The 13,563-nt window shown below is 38.3% G+C and overlaps 1 protein-coding gene across 1 annotated transcript in view; it reads right to left on the bottom strand.

Moving 5' to 3' along the window:
- The window catches only part of MAP3K15 (mitogen-activated protein kinase kinase kinase 15), a 91,371-nt gene that overhangs the window by 77,184 nt on the left and 624 nt on the right, over nucleotides 1-13,563 (bottom strand). The window lies entirely within an intron of this gene.

Below are 13,563 nucleotides of genomic sequence, written 5' to 3'. Positions count from 1 at the left end.
GAAAATATAGCATACGAAGATAAATGACACTTTCCTACACTGAATTTCTTATTTTTCCCAAATATTTTTTTTAAAAACAAACATCAAGACACATCTCCATCATTAGCACTGGGAACTTGTACATACCAATCTGAGGTATCTCACCTCATAACTAGATTACAGATTTCCTCTTTATGTTGATAGACTCCCAGACTGTCATTTAGGACCCACATAAAAGCACAATAAATTATGCACAGAGAAAATGTTAATTGAGGAAAGGCAGTATTATTAAAGTGCAAATGAAAATAAAGTTTACATAAAGCCACAGCATGCTCCGTGAGCCAAGAGACTTGCACTCACATATAGATACAAAGCTCTTGATTTAATATCCTGGATGCTGGGCAGATGTGGATTCAATCTGCTATTTTTAACTTCCCTATAAACAGTACAAGCTTTATGTGCCAGCCTAAAAGACTTCACGCGCTACTGAAAAAAACCTTATGTACCACTGAACACTGTAATTTCAGAAATGGGCAACATTCATTAAAAATGAGAAAAATCTATTTCAAGGCACTAGGTAGTGATCAATGAAATCTAGAATTTCAGTAGAAGGTGGCCTTTCCAAAGCAAGTCACACCATTATCTACTTAATCTTTAACTATCCTACAAATACAGTACATGTTATTACTTCCAGCATATAAATCAGGAATATTAAGCATGAATACAGCATGTTTGTTATCACAGTGGATCCATTCTAGATTTCCCTACATTAACTAAGATTATAACTAAAAGTAAGGTGCCCAAAGCTAATCATCATAGGATCTCTCTAGTCAGAGGAATATTAGTACATCCAAATTGTGATTCATCAGACACAATGAATCACATGAAATTGTGGTTTTACAATAAGCCTCTAAACATTTATTAAATGTAGTGTAGGATTGTTCACCTCAAAATATACATACATATAAAACTGTCACAAGATGAATCCCAGCATGGATGCTAACAATATCTCAGTTTAAGTATTCGATGGTGTATTTTTTTTCTCTTTTTGATAAATCCCAAGATAGATTAGATTTTTCCTTGTAAATTTAACTCTACAAGTACTGTTTTGAGGCTGATTTTTTGTAACATTCTATTTATCAAACAGCTGAATCCACAGCTGAAGTTTTTACACTGCTGTTCAAATTAGCAGTCTACGAGTACTTTCCTTGTCCAAAGTCCCAAACAGACTTCATGAAGTCTCTGGCACTTCTTGAGAGAGCATCCTTTTCTTCTTAGAAAGAGTCAGATTTGGGGATGATCGGCAAAGAAGAATAAAAGCAACACTAAAAATAATAAAAAAAAAAAAGGGTTGCAGAAGCAGTGAGCCTCTTTATTAATGTGCAAGCTTTTCTACTAAGTAAATTTTCCCTTTTTGAATTCTGTGTATTGCACCTTCTCTACAGAGGATGGGTGCCAAGCCATAATACTAAGACAGACTGCTTTTCCCCAGGTTCATATGTATTCACCCTAGGATCACTTCTCTGCATTGCCCCAGAGATCAGAGTGTAGTGTATTATAATTCAGAGATCAGAATTCAGCAGTGAAAAAAAAAAAAAAAAACCAAACCCTAATGTTTGTTATATTAGTCACTCTGAAAATTAGTTTACAACTTTAAACTGGCAGAAAAAGCTAATTGCAAATGACTGGAAGAACTTACAGGCCTATGCCTGTAAGTAAGGCTTGAGCCATGGAGCAGGGAGAACACTAAATTTTATATCACTAGAGTCTGTGTGCTGGTTTTACAAGCACAGTTTCAGATGCAATGAACAAAAAAGAAATAGATTAATTACTGCAGTGAAATTTTCAGATGACAAGCAGTTTCTAAGAAAATGTTTTGGAACTATTTTGGTTTTCTATGATTCTATGAAATTTGTGTTACCTGGTCATCCAAACACTGTACAGAGTCCTGGGGCATTTTCATGCACATGGACTGTGTACCTTCAGCATACATCAGCAGAATCTTCTCATCATTTCTGATACTGCCTGATTTCACTTGACTAATGTAGCCTTCATTCAAAGGTTAAGTTCTCATAATCACAGCAATGGTATTAACTGTGACAGACTGTATGTAAAAAATCAGCATCACTGGGATGCTGTTTGGTAACTGAGTGCATCTTATGATTAACGTATTACCAACCTCAAAGATACACAAGAAGACAGAATGTAGTTCCCTGCGTTATGCTGCTTCCGAAGAAAGGATGTTACTAGTCACATTCACTGAATTCTGCTGTAGAATCCCCAGTCAGTGCTCTGATAGGTTGTCATGCAGTTATGGACCAAACCAGAAAACTGGGTCTGTGCTTTTACAGCACAGTTCTTATTTGTGGCCAGGCCAGCCACAAGGCTGCCTCTGCACGATTAGAACCATCTTTTTTACTGTGTTCTGGACTGCAGCATGACTATGAGACACCCAGGCTATCAGATGATGTCAAATGCTGTTGAAAGTGGGCATTTACTGCTTCTTCCTTTGGAACTAGCGTTTGGCTGCTGTTCACAAGCTGGAATTAAGTATTAGGTTTGCAAGACAAGACTAAATCAGCATATTTTTCAAAGGATTTGTTAAAAGTGTTCAGGGAGTATGACAACAGTGACTATTTTCATGAATAGCAGCATAGATCCCTTCCTCCTTCTGGAGTACATTTGACACATTGCCGTACCCATTTTTCATGAATCCTTAAAGCTTTATCTGCTTTGATGAAACACAAGTCAAAGTTAGGGTTGAGCAACTACCATAGTCAGATCTGAGGCCCCACAGATTTATTAAACAGACAGGATAGAATAGCAACTGCCACCACTTTCAGGGACTATAAGGTGGAAACTCAAATTTGAAGTCATATTGAAGGAAAAAGATCAACAGTACATTGCTAATCTGTACCTTGTGAATGTGTCATGGTGGGAGTATGCAAGAAAGTTTAGATTTAAGATCCTAAATGATTAATATCCATCTTTAAAATTGTCCAAAATACCAAAAGTTAAGGAAATTAACTTGTTATTCTTCTCAGAAGCTGTATTCTATCTTTTCAGAGGCAATCATTACTGCAAAACAAGGAATCTGAAGAGCCATTAAAGGGTAAAAAAATAAATAAATAAAAATCAAGCATTCTTTTGTGCCTTGATTGCAAGCCAGAAAGTCAAGGCAGTTTCTAGTTTTCCAAAAACAATATGAAGACTTACCTAGTCTTGTTCTGTAGTTATTATAATAAACAAAAAGGTAAGTTTATCAACTCTGAAACTTAATTGCTATAAAAAAAAAAAAATTCATCTCAACCATTTTCAGACTTCCTTTCATTCTGATTCGGATGCTTTCTCCACCTGACAATAACCCATACTTTGTCAGTTATCTTAAGGACCATGAACAGCAGTAGTAGGAACAGGCACAATGTCTGGCTTTGAGCTTGGTAATCATGTCCTTTTCTCAATCTAAGTTTAAAGAGAGTGAAGCATGTCAAGCGTCTATTTACAAAGGAAGTATCTGAAACAAATAACTCACTTCCACAAAAGACAGAGATGATGCTGATAAAAGCAGACAGTTACTCTGTTAAACAGGTTTGTGCATACAGAAGCTCTGCTAAGTAAGGAAGCCTAGTGCCAAGCAGTAATGCCATTGTAAACATTAGCTTTTCTCCTGCAAATTTTTATTATTGACTAAGATTAGAGCAGCAGAAATGTAACGTTGGAAAGCAAGACACAGACAGAATACAGCCTTGTACTGTTTTCATTTACCAGTTCCATCTTGTCACTCTCAGAGCAAAGGTAAAGCTAACAAGAAAACTGTCCCCTCAACACACACACACATTAGCAGAATTTAAAAAAAAAAAAAAAACCAAAAACATTTAAATCTCTTTTCTTTCTTCAACTTCTGTGAGTGAAAGGCAGCAACAGGAGAGTTAATGCAGCTAGTCTCACCTGAGTGACATTATTATGGGCAGATATTTTTCTACATTAGACAAAACATGCAGCCTTTCTTTGATTGCTAAGGCAAAGACACATGATTCAATTTCTTCTGGCTGAACTAGCTACTAAATATTTGTAACAAATTTAAAGGGGGGAAAGAGAGGGGATAGCAATCAAGTGGCAAGTCAGTCACTATCCCAAGTGTAAACAAAGTAACTCCCCTGTTATTTTCCCCACAATCAGTTTCATGAATCTACAACTCTTGTTTTGGACAGACCTGGAGGCAATGGAGTACCACAATTCATGGAAAGCACTGCTGACACCAGTAGGAAACTGAAGAATTTTAGGGAAAGCTCATTATCGTGCTGATTTATATGGGAGTTTGTTTGTTTGTCTTCCAGAACTAATGCATTTTGGGCTTAGACTTCAAAAGCTTTAGGTATTATGTGAAAAACATTTCTCAAATTGTTGAAAGGCCTATGACCATCAGTGGTTGAGCTACAGTTCCGTGCACAAGGGCATATATTTTTCTAAATGGGAGAAGAAAAAACATAAACAGCAGAGAGTCTAGACATTTCCTTCCATAACTTGACACAAAATGAAACAAAAAAGATTATACTGAGTGAAACAGGGGTAAAAAGCACTTCAAGGTGATTCTATTTACAACTACCTTTTGTTTCTTACTTTAAAGAGATATTGAAGAATTTTTAAACATAATTTAAGCATAAACCCAGTATATACTACACTAGACACAACTATATGTGCACAAGTTCAGCTATGATAAACTAGAGTACTTCCCTTAATACTGGATTTAGCTATATCATCCCAGATCAGCAGAAAGCTAGGGACATAGTCTTAACAGTGTCATTACTGTTTTGGATTTGTGCCTGTCATCAGAGCCTGCTTCAGTCAATGAAAGATCATGCTTACCAAGGCTGGGATCATGTACTTTCAATGTAATAAAAGCTGGTACACTTTTTAAAGTTGTAAATCCCATTTTGCTTTGAGATCTAAGGCATAACTGTTGTTGAACTACTGACTTAGACCAAAGTTTAAATGCTCAGAAGCTTTACCAGAAAATACCCGGAAAGTTTCAGTTCTACCACCTTGAACACCACAGCAGAATCATTTACCTTGTCAGGCTGAATATTACAAAGGATAAAAAAAGCCAGCACAGTTTATCATGACACAGTGATCCAATACTTTACTTTTAACTGTCAGAATTCATGTCCCAGCTTCGAGTCCCTCCTTGCAAACTACAGTGATGCACCTTTTGCTCCCGACATGCCTCTATAGCCACCCCAACCTCCCTGGAAAAGGTGAAGGTACTTGTAGCACTCCTGAGAGAAAGACGACAGGCTAGGTGAAATCCTACTGTGGGGCACATTTGGCCCATCAGCTGCCAGCTGAATCACACTGACCTCAGCAGAGACTGGAGCTACGCTGTTTATAGCAAGCCTGTGCCAGGGAGCAGGATAAAGCAACAGCTGCACTCCCTCTCTTGGCTCAGCCTCAGGCACCCACACTGCTGTTCAAAGGTAGCCTGAGGCTAAAGCAGTTCACATCCATGCTGAAGGGCAAGGCAAAGAGCCTACCATGTCCACAAATTTCACCTGCAAGTGGCAAACCACATTGAGGTCCTCCTAAGAAAGACCCTACACCTATCCTGACTGCCTAATTTCAGCCACATAACATCGCTGCAGTGTGCAAAGAGGCAGCAGCTAGGCCATGCGACCACCACTGAGGCTGCTCCTCCACATGTGCTGAGCTAGCAGTATGCCCTGAGCACCAGCTGAACCCAGGTTTGCAGCCAGTAAGTTTGAACTTGAGGCCATCCTATAAGCAGAATACAGAGGAAGCCAAAAATTCTGGAGTTCTCACCTGAGTTTGGCACCAACTCATTACACATCAGAAGAGCTTTACCTCAAGCTTCTACATCTGCAAACCAGGAACGTTAGTTACTTTTTAACTAGGGAGTACATCAACATTTGTTAACGTGCAAGTGTAATTTGACAATTAAAAAAGCAATGTATGATTACACTGATAAAAGCAGGACATGACTGCAGAACATAAAATGAGCTACCACATACCTATCTTGTCTATTTTATGGGAGGATGGAAATTAAAACAATGTAATTAACCCACATAAGCAAATATTTCCTTTTTTTTTTTTTAACCTCAATTTTGTAACCTTAGGTCTTAGAGAAACAATTCTTAAACCTAAGAAGAACATGCTACACACAGCACAGCAAGACTGAACAAGCATGCAATCACTGCAAAGGAGATGAGTGGCCAGAAACCCAGCTCCCACATAAGCAGCCTCATGTGCCCACCCAGGTTGACTCAAGCCTGTCCGCCTCATGTACAGCTTCTTTTCAGGAGCTCTCTGATGTCAGAGAGTCAACCTGTAATGCAACAAGGCAGAACCAGAGATCTGCTTGCCAAATGGTCAAATGGCACAGCAGATTCCTTCAGAGTGACTTAGGAACTATATTGAAAAATTTGTTTGTATATCTTAAACAAAACAAAAAGTGACCTTTAGAATTCACTGCTGGTATACATAGCCAGCACATTTTTTTCCCTCCTATCAGTAATCAGAACAACATTTACTTACAAGAAGAATTCCAGAAAAAGAAGTTTCATTTCCAAAAAAACATTTAAGCAATATTTAAAAAACAGAACAAAAACCACCTTAACTGCAGTGTTTTCAAGGGCCGTAAGTGTGACAATAATTGGTCTTCAGATCAAAAGCAGCTCAAGATAGATGCAGTTGTTCATCTCTTCAGAATAACCCTAAACGTTCAAATTTTCTAAATCAACTGTAATGGCTGTAATGGGTGTAAAAGCTTCTGTCTAACTAAGTCTATTTATTGAGAATCAATAAGACTCTTAATCATACAGTGAAAAATATTACTTGCAGAGTAAATTAAAACAAAACAGAAACAAACACAATGCATATTATATTCAGGGGGAAGATTCCTTCTTAGCTGATTCAACACCTAGAAATCATCTGATGTGTTCCTAGCTACAAGACCCAGTGACATAAGGGTTCACAGTCAGGTTCTGGGAAGCCTTCTCAGATTTATTATTTAAGTTCAGGAGGAGAGAAAAACAAGCAGAGAAAATGGACAGTTGTAGGCTGGGGGCTTTTTTGGTTTTGCTACTGTTTTTTTTTTTTTCATGCAAGTAAGTTTCATGCAGAAGAAAGAACAGGAAAAAAAGAACTGTGTTCCTAATTTTTTTATCCTTTACCCAAGAGTCATGGCACGGAAATGAGTCACTTCACATAGCCAATGCATGCACACGAACATAATCTCACCTTGGAACAATGAAAGAAGTCCAAATTTGCATGGTTAGCACAAGATTTTTAGAGATGCAAACAATTTCATTCAAAGCTTCATTAAAAGGTAGGACTCATACTGGGTTTGTATTGTCAGTATTTCTTTCCATATGACCCATCACAACTAAAAAGAGATGTTAGTTCCAAAAGAAGTAATAAAACAGAATCTCTCTCCATGAGAGAATCAAGGTATATTTCTTCTTTTTGTTTTTAACATCTTCATCATTCTCTGAATACAGCTCTGATCTTGCATTTGGCCCATGACAATATACCAAAGGAAAGTTAATGAATTCCACCGAACCGATTTATGGTCATTTATTTGCATAACCAATGTATGGTTATTTATTTGTATGTTTCTAGGCTTGTTTAACTGACATTAAAGGAGCTATTTCATAGAATACATGCAAGTTGAACCAAAGTGAAGCCTTTGAGGTTACACGCAGAAAAAGCAACAGGGTTGATACAAAGCCATTTTTCACAGGTGACCAGTAGAAAATAACATTCTCCGCTGTTGAGCAAAATCATGCAAATCTCTGAAAGCAAATAAGCATTTCTGCAAGAAGACTTAATGTTGGAAATTGACGCCAACTAATATCATTAAAGCAAAATACACCTTTTGAATGTAACGCATACGTCACAACACCTGAGATGTATCATAACATAGTAACATATAGACTTGATGGATTGCATCAGGCTTGTTACTGTCACTTAAAACTCACCTCATGCACTTGGATATAAAAGGATTACATTACTGGTATATTACAGGGTCTTGTTATCAGAATATTTAGTTCAATGGCACAATGTAGAGCTTTGCTGGAGACACGTGTAGTCTCTCTAGATGCACAGTACCACGTAGAGACAAAAGATCAGGTCCTGATAACTCTGCTGTTGTACTAAAGCAGCACAATATCCAACCTAGTCAGCCCTAGCCTCTCAGCCACCACCTTCCTGTTCAGAAGATGGCTGGTTTGCTTCTCTCACATTTCTGTATTCTGTAGTATATACATCTCCTGAGATTTAAAGCAAAACCACCCCTAGCCATTGAGCCAGTTGCAGGGGAAAAGAAAGAAAAAATATTAAGTATCCTTCAGAAAAACAGCAAACCCCACCTGCTGAGGTAAGCATCAGAGAGCTAACCCTTAACCCCTTCCCCACTGTTCACTGTCACACCCAGGGGCAAAGACAAATTGCACCAGGAAGGTTTGTCAAAGTTTATTTCAGAAGTTATTGCCCTCAGCTGTCATTCTCACCTTCCTATCAGAGATTACAGTCCTTGCAGCAGAGTCAGCAAGACAAGCATGTGCCTCCAGCTCAGCTACACTAGTTACCACACCGTACTTTAGCTTAAACTAGTGACAAATGTTTACTGTACCCTGACATACTAGTCTTTGGGCTGAAGAAGTTGAAGTGTCCCTGCCAATTCTGAAGTGGGGACACTGGCCTTCAGAGGGCAGAGGGCTTCAAGGCAGGCAGCTGGGTACAGGCAATGATGATTCCTTCAGTGGCCGCCAGAGCCTGAAAATTAGGATCCAGATCACGCGTTTCCTCCTTCCCCTTTCATGGTGTAACACCATGAAAAAGAGTTTCAGGGACAAGAAATGAGGGTTATGTTAAGAGTGGTTCAACTATGGTACAGAAGTAAGGAGGACCCATGTTTCAGTCTCCTTCTGGGCCCCCTCCCAAGTCTAACACTGGCTCTGAGTGAAGATGGGGTTGCAGAGACAGGTATCAGTCAGCGCATTTTGGGGCTGCTTTATCATGCGCGATGTTGGTTAGAGAAGTTCATATGTAGCAAAACAACAGAAACGGACTTCAAAATATTCCACTATACTCACAAATGATCTGACATAGTTTCCTGGATTGTCAGAGGAATGCTCATTTGTCTCAGGCAAACTTTTAGCTTTATTCCTCAAGACCCCAGTCTCTCTCTAGCTTGTCTTCCTTTCAGTCAGCTTTCACCCTGCCAAATTCAGTGACTGCAGTCATCTCTAAATGCTGTGGTCAAATGGTCAAAGAAATATTCCAGGTCTCAAAACAGATTGCTGTACATCCCTCATGAGGTGAAAGGATGATCAGCTACAGAAACAGGATCTCACAGAACCAAAATGGGAACACCCAAAACTCATACAACTGTAGAGGCCACTCCCTCACTTAACCCTGTAACCACATACTGTAACATTTCAGGCAATAAAACCACCTAAAACTTCATCAAGGCAAGTAAAAGCTACTTCTCTTTCTATCTAGCATCGCCCTTCCATACATACAGGTGAGACATTTGACATCATGTTTGCTCCCTTAGTACATCTAGAACAGAAAGATCCTTCGCAGCTATGGTAAGAGCACAAAAAGGCTGAATCACTCTACTTTTAACATCACTAACTAAGCCACACTCACCTTTTCACTATGTCTCTTGAGCTGTTTATGAATGCACTATGGTGCCTGTATTTTGATTTTCTGCATGGGATAATTCTGGAGAATTTTAAAAATCCTCAGTTAGCTCCTAGGCTCACTGTTCCTGTGTAAAACTGCTTTTATTTTGTGCAAAAAATGCCCAGTTATCTGTGGTTTTCAGTCTAAAAACATTGCCTCTCTTTCTTCCCAGAGATATAGTCAATGCATGCAAGAATCCTTGTTGCTTCTCTATTAGGTAGATACCATCACTCACTTCTGCATAACATAAATTACTTTGTTGACAGCTTGTTTCTAGCACAGACTGAGCAAAGAGACCTTGTCTTTCTGTTATCAAACCATTATTTCACAATTTGTTGCAAGTTTGCTCTCAAGCTGCAGTAGTTCCCTTTTAGCGAAGCATCTTAGAAAGTTTTGTGATTCTTAAGATCAGGGTCATTCTGCATTACCTGCTGGTCTGCAGTGACTAACTAAAGGCGTAAGTCACATTTCCATTCATTATAAGATTTCAAACCATGGGAAGTCAGTAATGAGCACATTCAAGGAGAAAAGAGACATCATACTCTTATTACAGGATATAGGTGGTTTTGCAGCACTCTTCTCAGTGGTTTACTGAAAAATCACCTACTAGAAAATCTGCCTGCAGACAGGAAAAAGAGGTTCCTGCTGATCTTTTTCTTTGCACTCTGTCCTTAAAGTTTGCTGGGTTTGTCATCAAAGGTACCAGTTCCAAGATTCATTATATTATAGATTCATACTAAATAAGATAGATGAGCCTGCTTAGAGGGGGGTGTCTTATGGCTTGTAAATAGCTACAATTTCAGGGAGAGTGGGGAAAAAGGGATAACGGATAGCACTTTTAACAAAGACCCTGTCGTTACTATTCACAGTGAGATGGACCTCACTGCTCAGTCATTAAGCATTAGTAGATACTTACTGGTTAAGGTTTCAACTAGTAAACCAAGAGATGGCTAAGAGCAAGCAGCTTTTAGAGAATTCCCACTCTCATAACAGAGCAAGACGAACTGCTTCTCGAGGTTCTGCCCATGGTGTACAGAAAGTAAATATACACTATAATAGATATCTTCAGTATGGGAAACATCTGCTCAATGTCTTACACAGGCAGTAATAAAACTTCTTCAGATTTTTTTCTTTTTACACACGCAGCAATTTCCTAACACAGAAAGGTCATCATGAGCCATAGGATTGCTCATATTAAAACCTATTCTTAATGTTTTTCTTTGTTAAGAACTGAATAGATGCCAACAGTCCCAATCCAACACATATTCTAGAAAAAGAATACAGCAACAATGAATTGTATCTATAAAATACAGAAATTAAAAAGGACTGATTTTTCAAAGATTAAAGAAATTGCAGGGTAGCAGATTAAGAATGTTGCACATAAATGAACAATTATCAGATTCAACATTTTTGAATAATAGCGTGATATGTATTTAAAAACATGAGGCAGGGAGAACCTACCAATAAACACCACAGAGCAAGAGAACAAGAAGGCATAACAAAAGTTCTCAGGAGACAGTGACAGATCATTGCATATAAAATGAGAACTGTAAAAAAAAAAAAAAAAAAAAAAAAAAGCAGCACTTTAAAATCCATGGTAATGAAAATCCAATATGAAATTTAGGTCCACTTCTAGCTGATACCAGAAAGAGAGAAGAAAAAAACCCCAGAAAAATAAAAGAAAAAAAAAGGAAAGAAAAACAATGAAGTGAAAAGCGTAATGGATACTTTTTGTCCCTTTGCAGAATGAAGCAAGACGACGCAATTACTCCATATGACACTGTTAAAGGAACCAAAAATTTCCCCATCTCTAGGATGTAGTAGGAGGAAATGAAGCAGCAAATAATAAGATAAAGACACTTTGCCTCAATGTACCAGGATAATTTTATAAGTTTAAATTTTAAGTTTTATGAGTTTAAAGGTTCTGACTGAGTATTTCTCTGAACATCAATTTTAGACATTCCACAGGAACTGGGAAAACTCCAAAGGATGGGGCAAATGTCAGTACAGCCTATTTTAAAAAAAAGATAAAAGGGAACTACAGAGATGTTCAGTTAAAAAAGAGACAGTAACTGCAGCAATGCAAGAACAAAAAAACTATTAAAAATGTTGATGCTAGAAGAACTACTTATTAATAAACTAAAACAACAGAAGAGCAAAATAAACACTCTATTAAAATGATTGTTTATACTTAACAGCATTTATTTTTAATTAAAGATGCTTGCATTTTCAGGGTAACACTGCAGTTAATTTGTGACCCCTGATAATGAATTAATGCTAAAATACTACTAACCCATTCAGCATGGTTTTCAAAAAAAAGAGACAAATAAATCTCTCTGCTTTTTGAAAGCTTGCAGGCCTGGTTGATAAAGGTGACTCATGCTTGAGTTTCTCCTAATACAGGTAACTTATCATTAAAGGATGCTTTGACCAAAAAGTTTGCCAAATAAAGGCATACATTACACAGATCAAAAAGCTGTCCCGCTGGCTGATCTCAAAATGTTGCTACTGGAAAGAAATCACACAAAAGCAATTTTGAACAGTCTCCTTTGGAAGAATTGCTGGTTCAGGATGATCCAATAAGTTTATATGATTTTTAGTGTCCATTAAAAAGTATTTGCTGACTAAACCTGCACAGGAGTGTTGCAGGAGTATCTAGTAACAAGGCACTTAACTATTACAAAGTGATATCAATCACCAATAAAATGATCTTAGTCCTACCAGATGACTTGAATGCAGAAGTCTGTGAAGGTAGGCCACATTCCCAGACAAAAGGCACTCATTTCAGAATGCAGCAACTTAAGAAAACATTTTAAATAACTGTCTCAAGCTCTCAGTACAATGCAGAGCAGGTGTGTGCATAATACCTTAATAGTAGAAACAGAAAAATAATTTTGCAGTGATGAGTACACTGTAATGCTTACCTTGGGAAGGGCTACAAAAATACTGGAGATACACAAAGAAATTGCTAGTTGATGGTGGTGTACTAAGACACACAAAGAACATACTTATTACATGTTTGTCAACCTTGCTAGCAGAGATATAACAAAATCCCCCTGACTGAGAAGTTAAAAAACATCAACAACAAAGGATGAGACATTCCTCAATATTTGGATGACTTATCAGGGGACAAAATGGACTACTCATCATGTGAGAAAGTTAAATAAGACTAAAGTTTTAAGAAGTATACTTTAACACACGTCATGAGCAAACTGAAGTTCTTCATGTAAAAGATCAACATGGACTTAACAGTACTTTCCCTCTTTGGAGTCTGTGAATTCCCCAGTTTCCTAATGCCTGCTCATATGGATATGAGAAAAAGTATGTCTGCAGCATGTCCATATACTCATCTTGATTAGTAATACCCATTTATACTCAGGGGCTTCCTCTGCTTGCTCAAACAGCTCACAATCATCTGCCATAGTGCCCAACCAGCCAGGTGTTTTCGGAGTGGAGAAGGGACAGCAGCTTTCTTTTGAACCGTCAGACACCAGTCACCATCTGGAGCCTGGACACGGTGGGCAATACTCACAAGTTTTCTTCCTCATGGTGTGCTTCTACACTCACTTGTTCAGACCAATGCTGGATCGCTCCATTCCTGGCCGCATGCAAGCCAATTTCACTGTCCAGGTCTGGAGTTAGAGCAGTGAACATGAAGCATCTGGCCAAGCCAGATCAGAGGCTTCTGGCTGGCCTCTCTTCAAGCTATGTCTCGCTCTAAGCTCCCAACCAGGCTGGGAGCTGGAAGAGGGTTCTTAGCAAAACACACTAGCAAGTTTTGCTACTCCTTAAGGCTTGGTCACTATCACAGGATCCACAGTCCTGCTGGGGCAACACACCATGGTGACTGAAAGAGCTGGTGTAGAGGTCTGAATTTTT

Source organism: Pelecanus crispus, chromosome 1, assembly GCF_030463565.1.
Source record: "Pelecanus crispus isolate bPelCri1 chromosome 1, bPelCri1.pri, whole genome shotgun sequence".
Lineage (NCBI taxonomy): Eukaryota > Metazoa > Chordata > Aves > Pelecaniformes > Pelecanidae > Pelecanus > Pelecanus crispus.
Note: the sequence above shows the minus strand (reverse complement) of the source record. Positions and strands in the feature narration are given on the sequence as shown.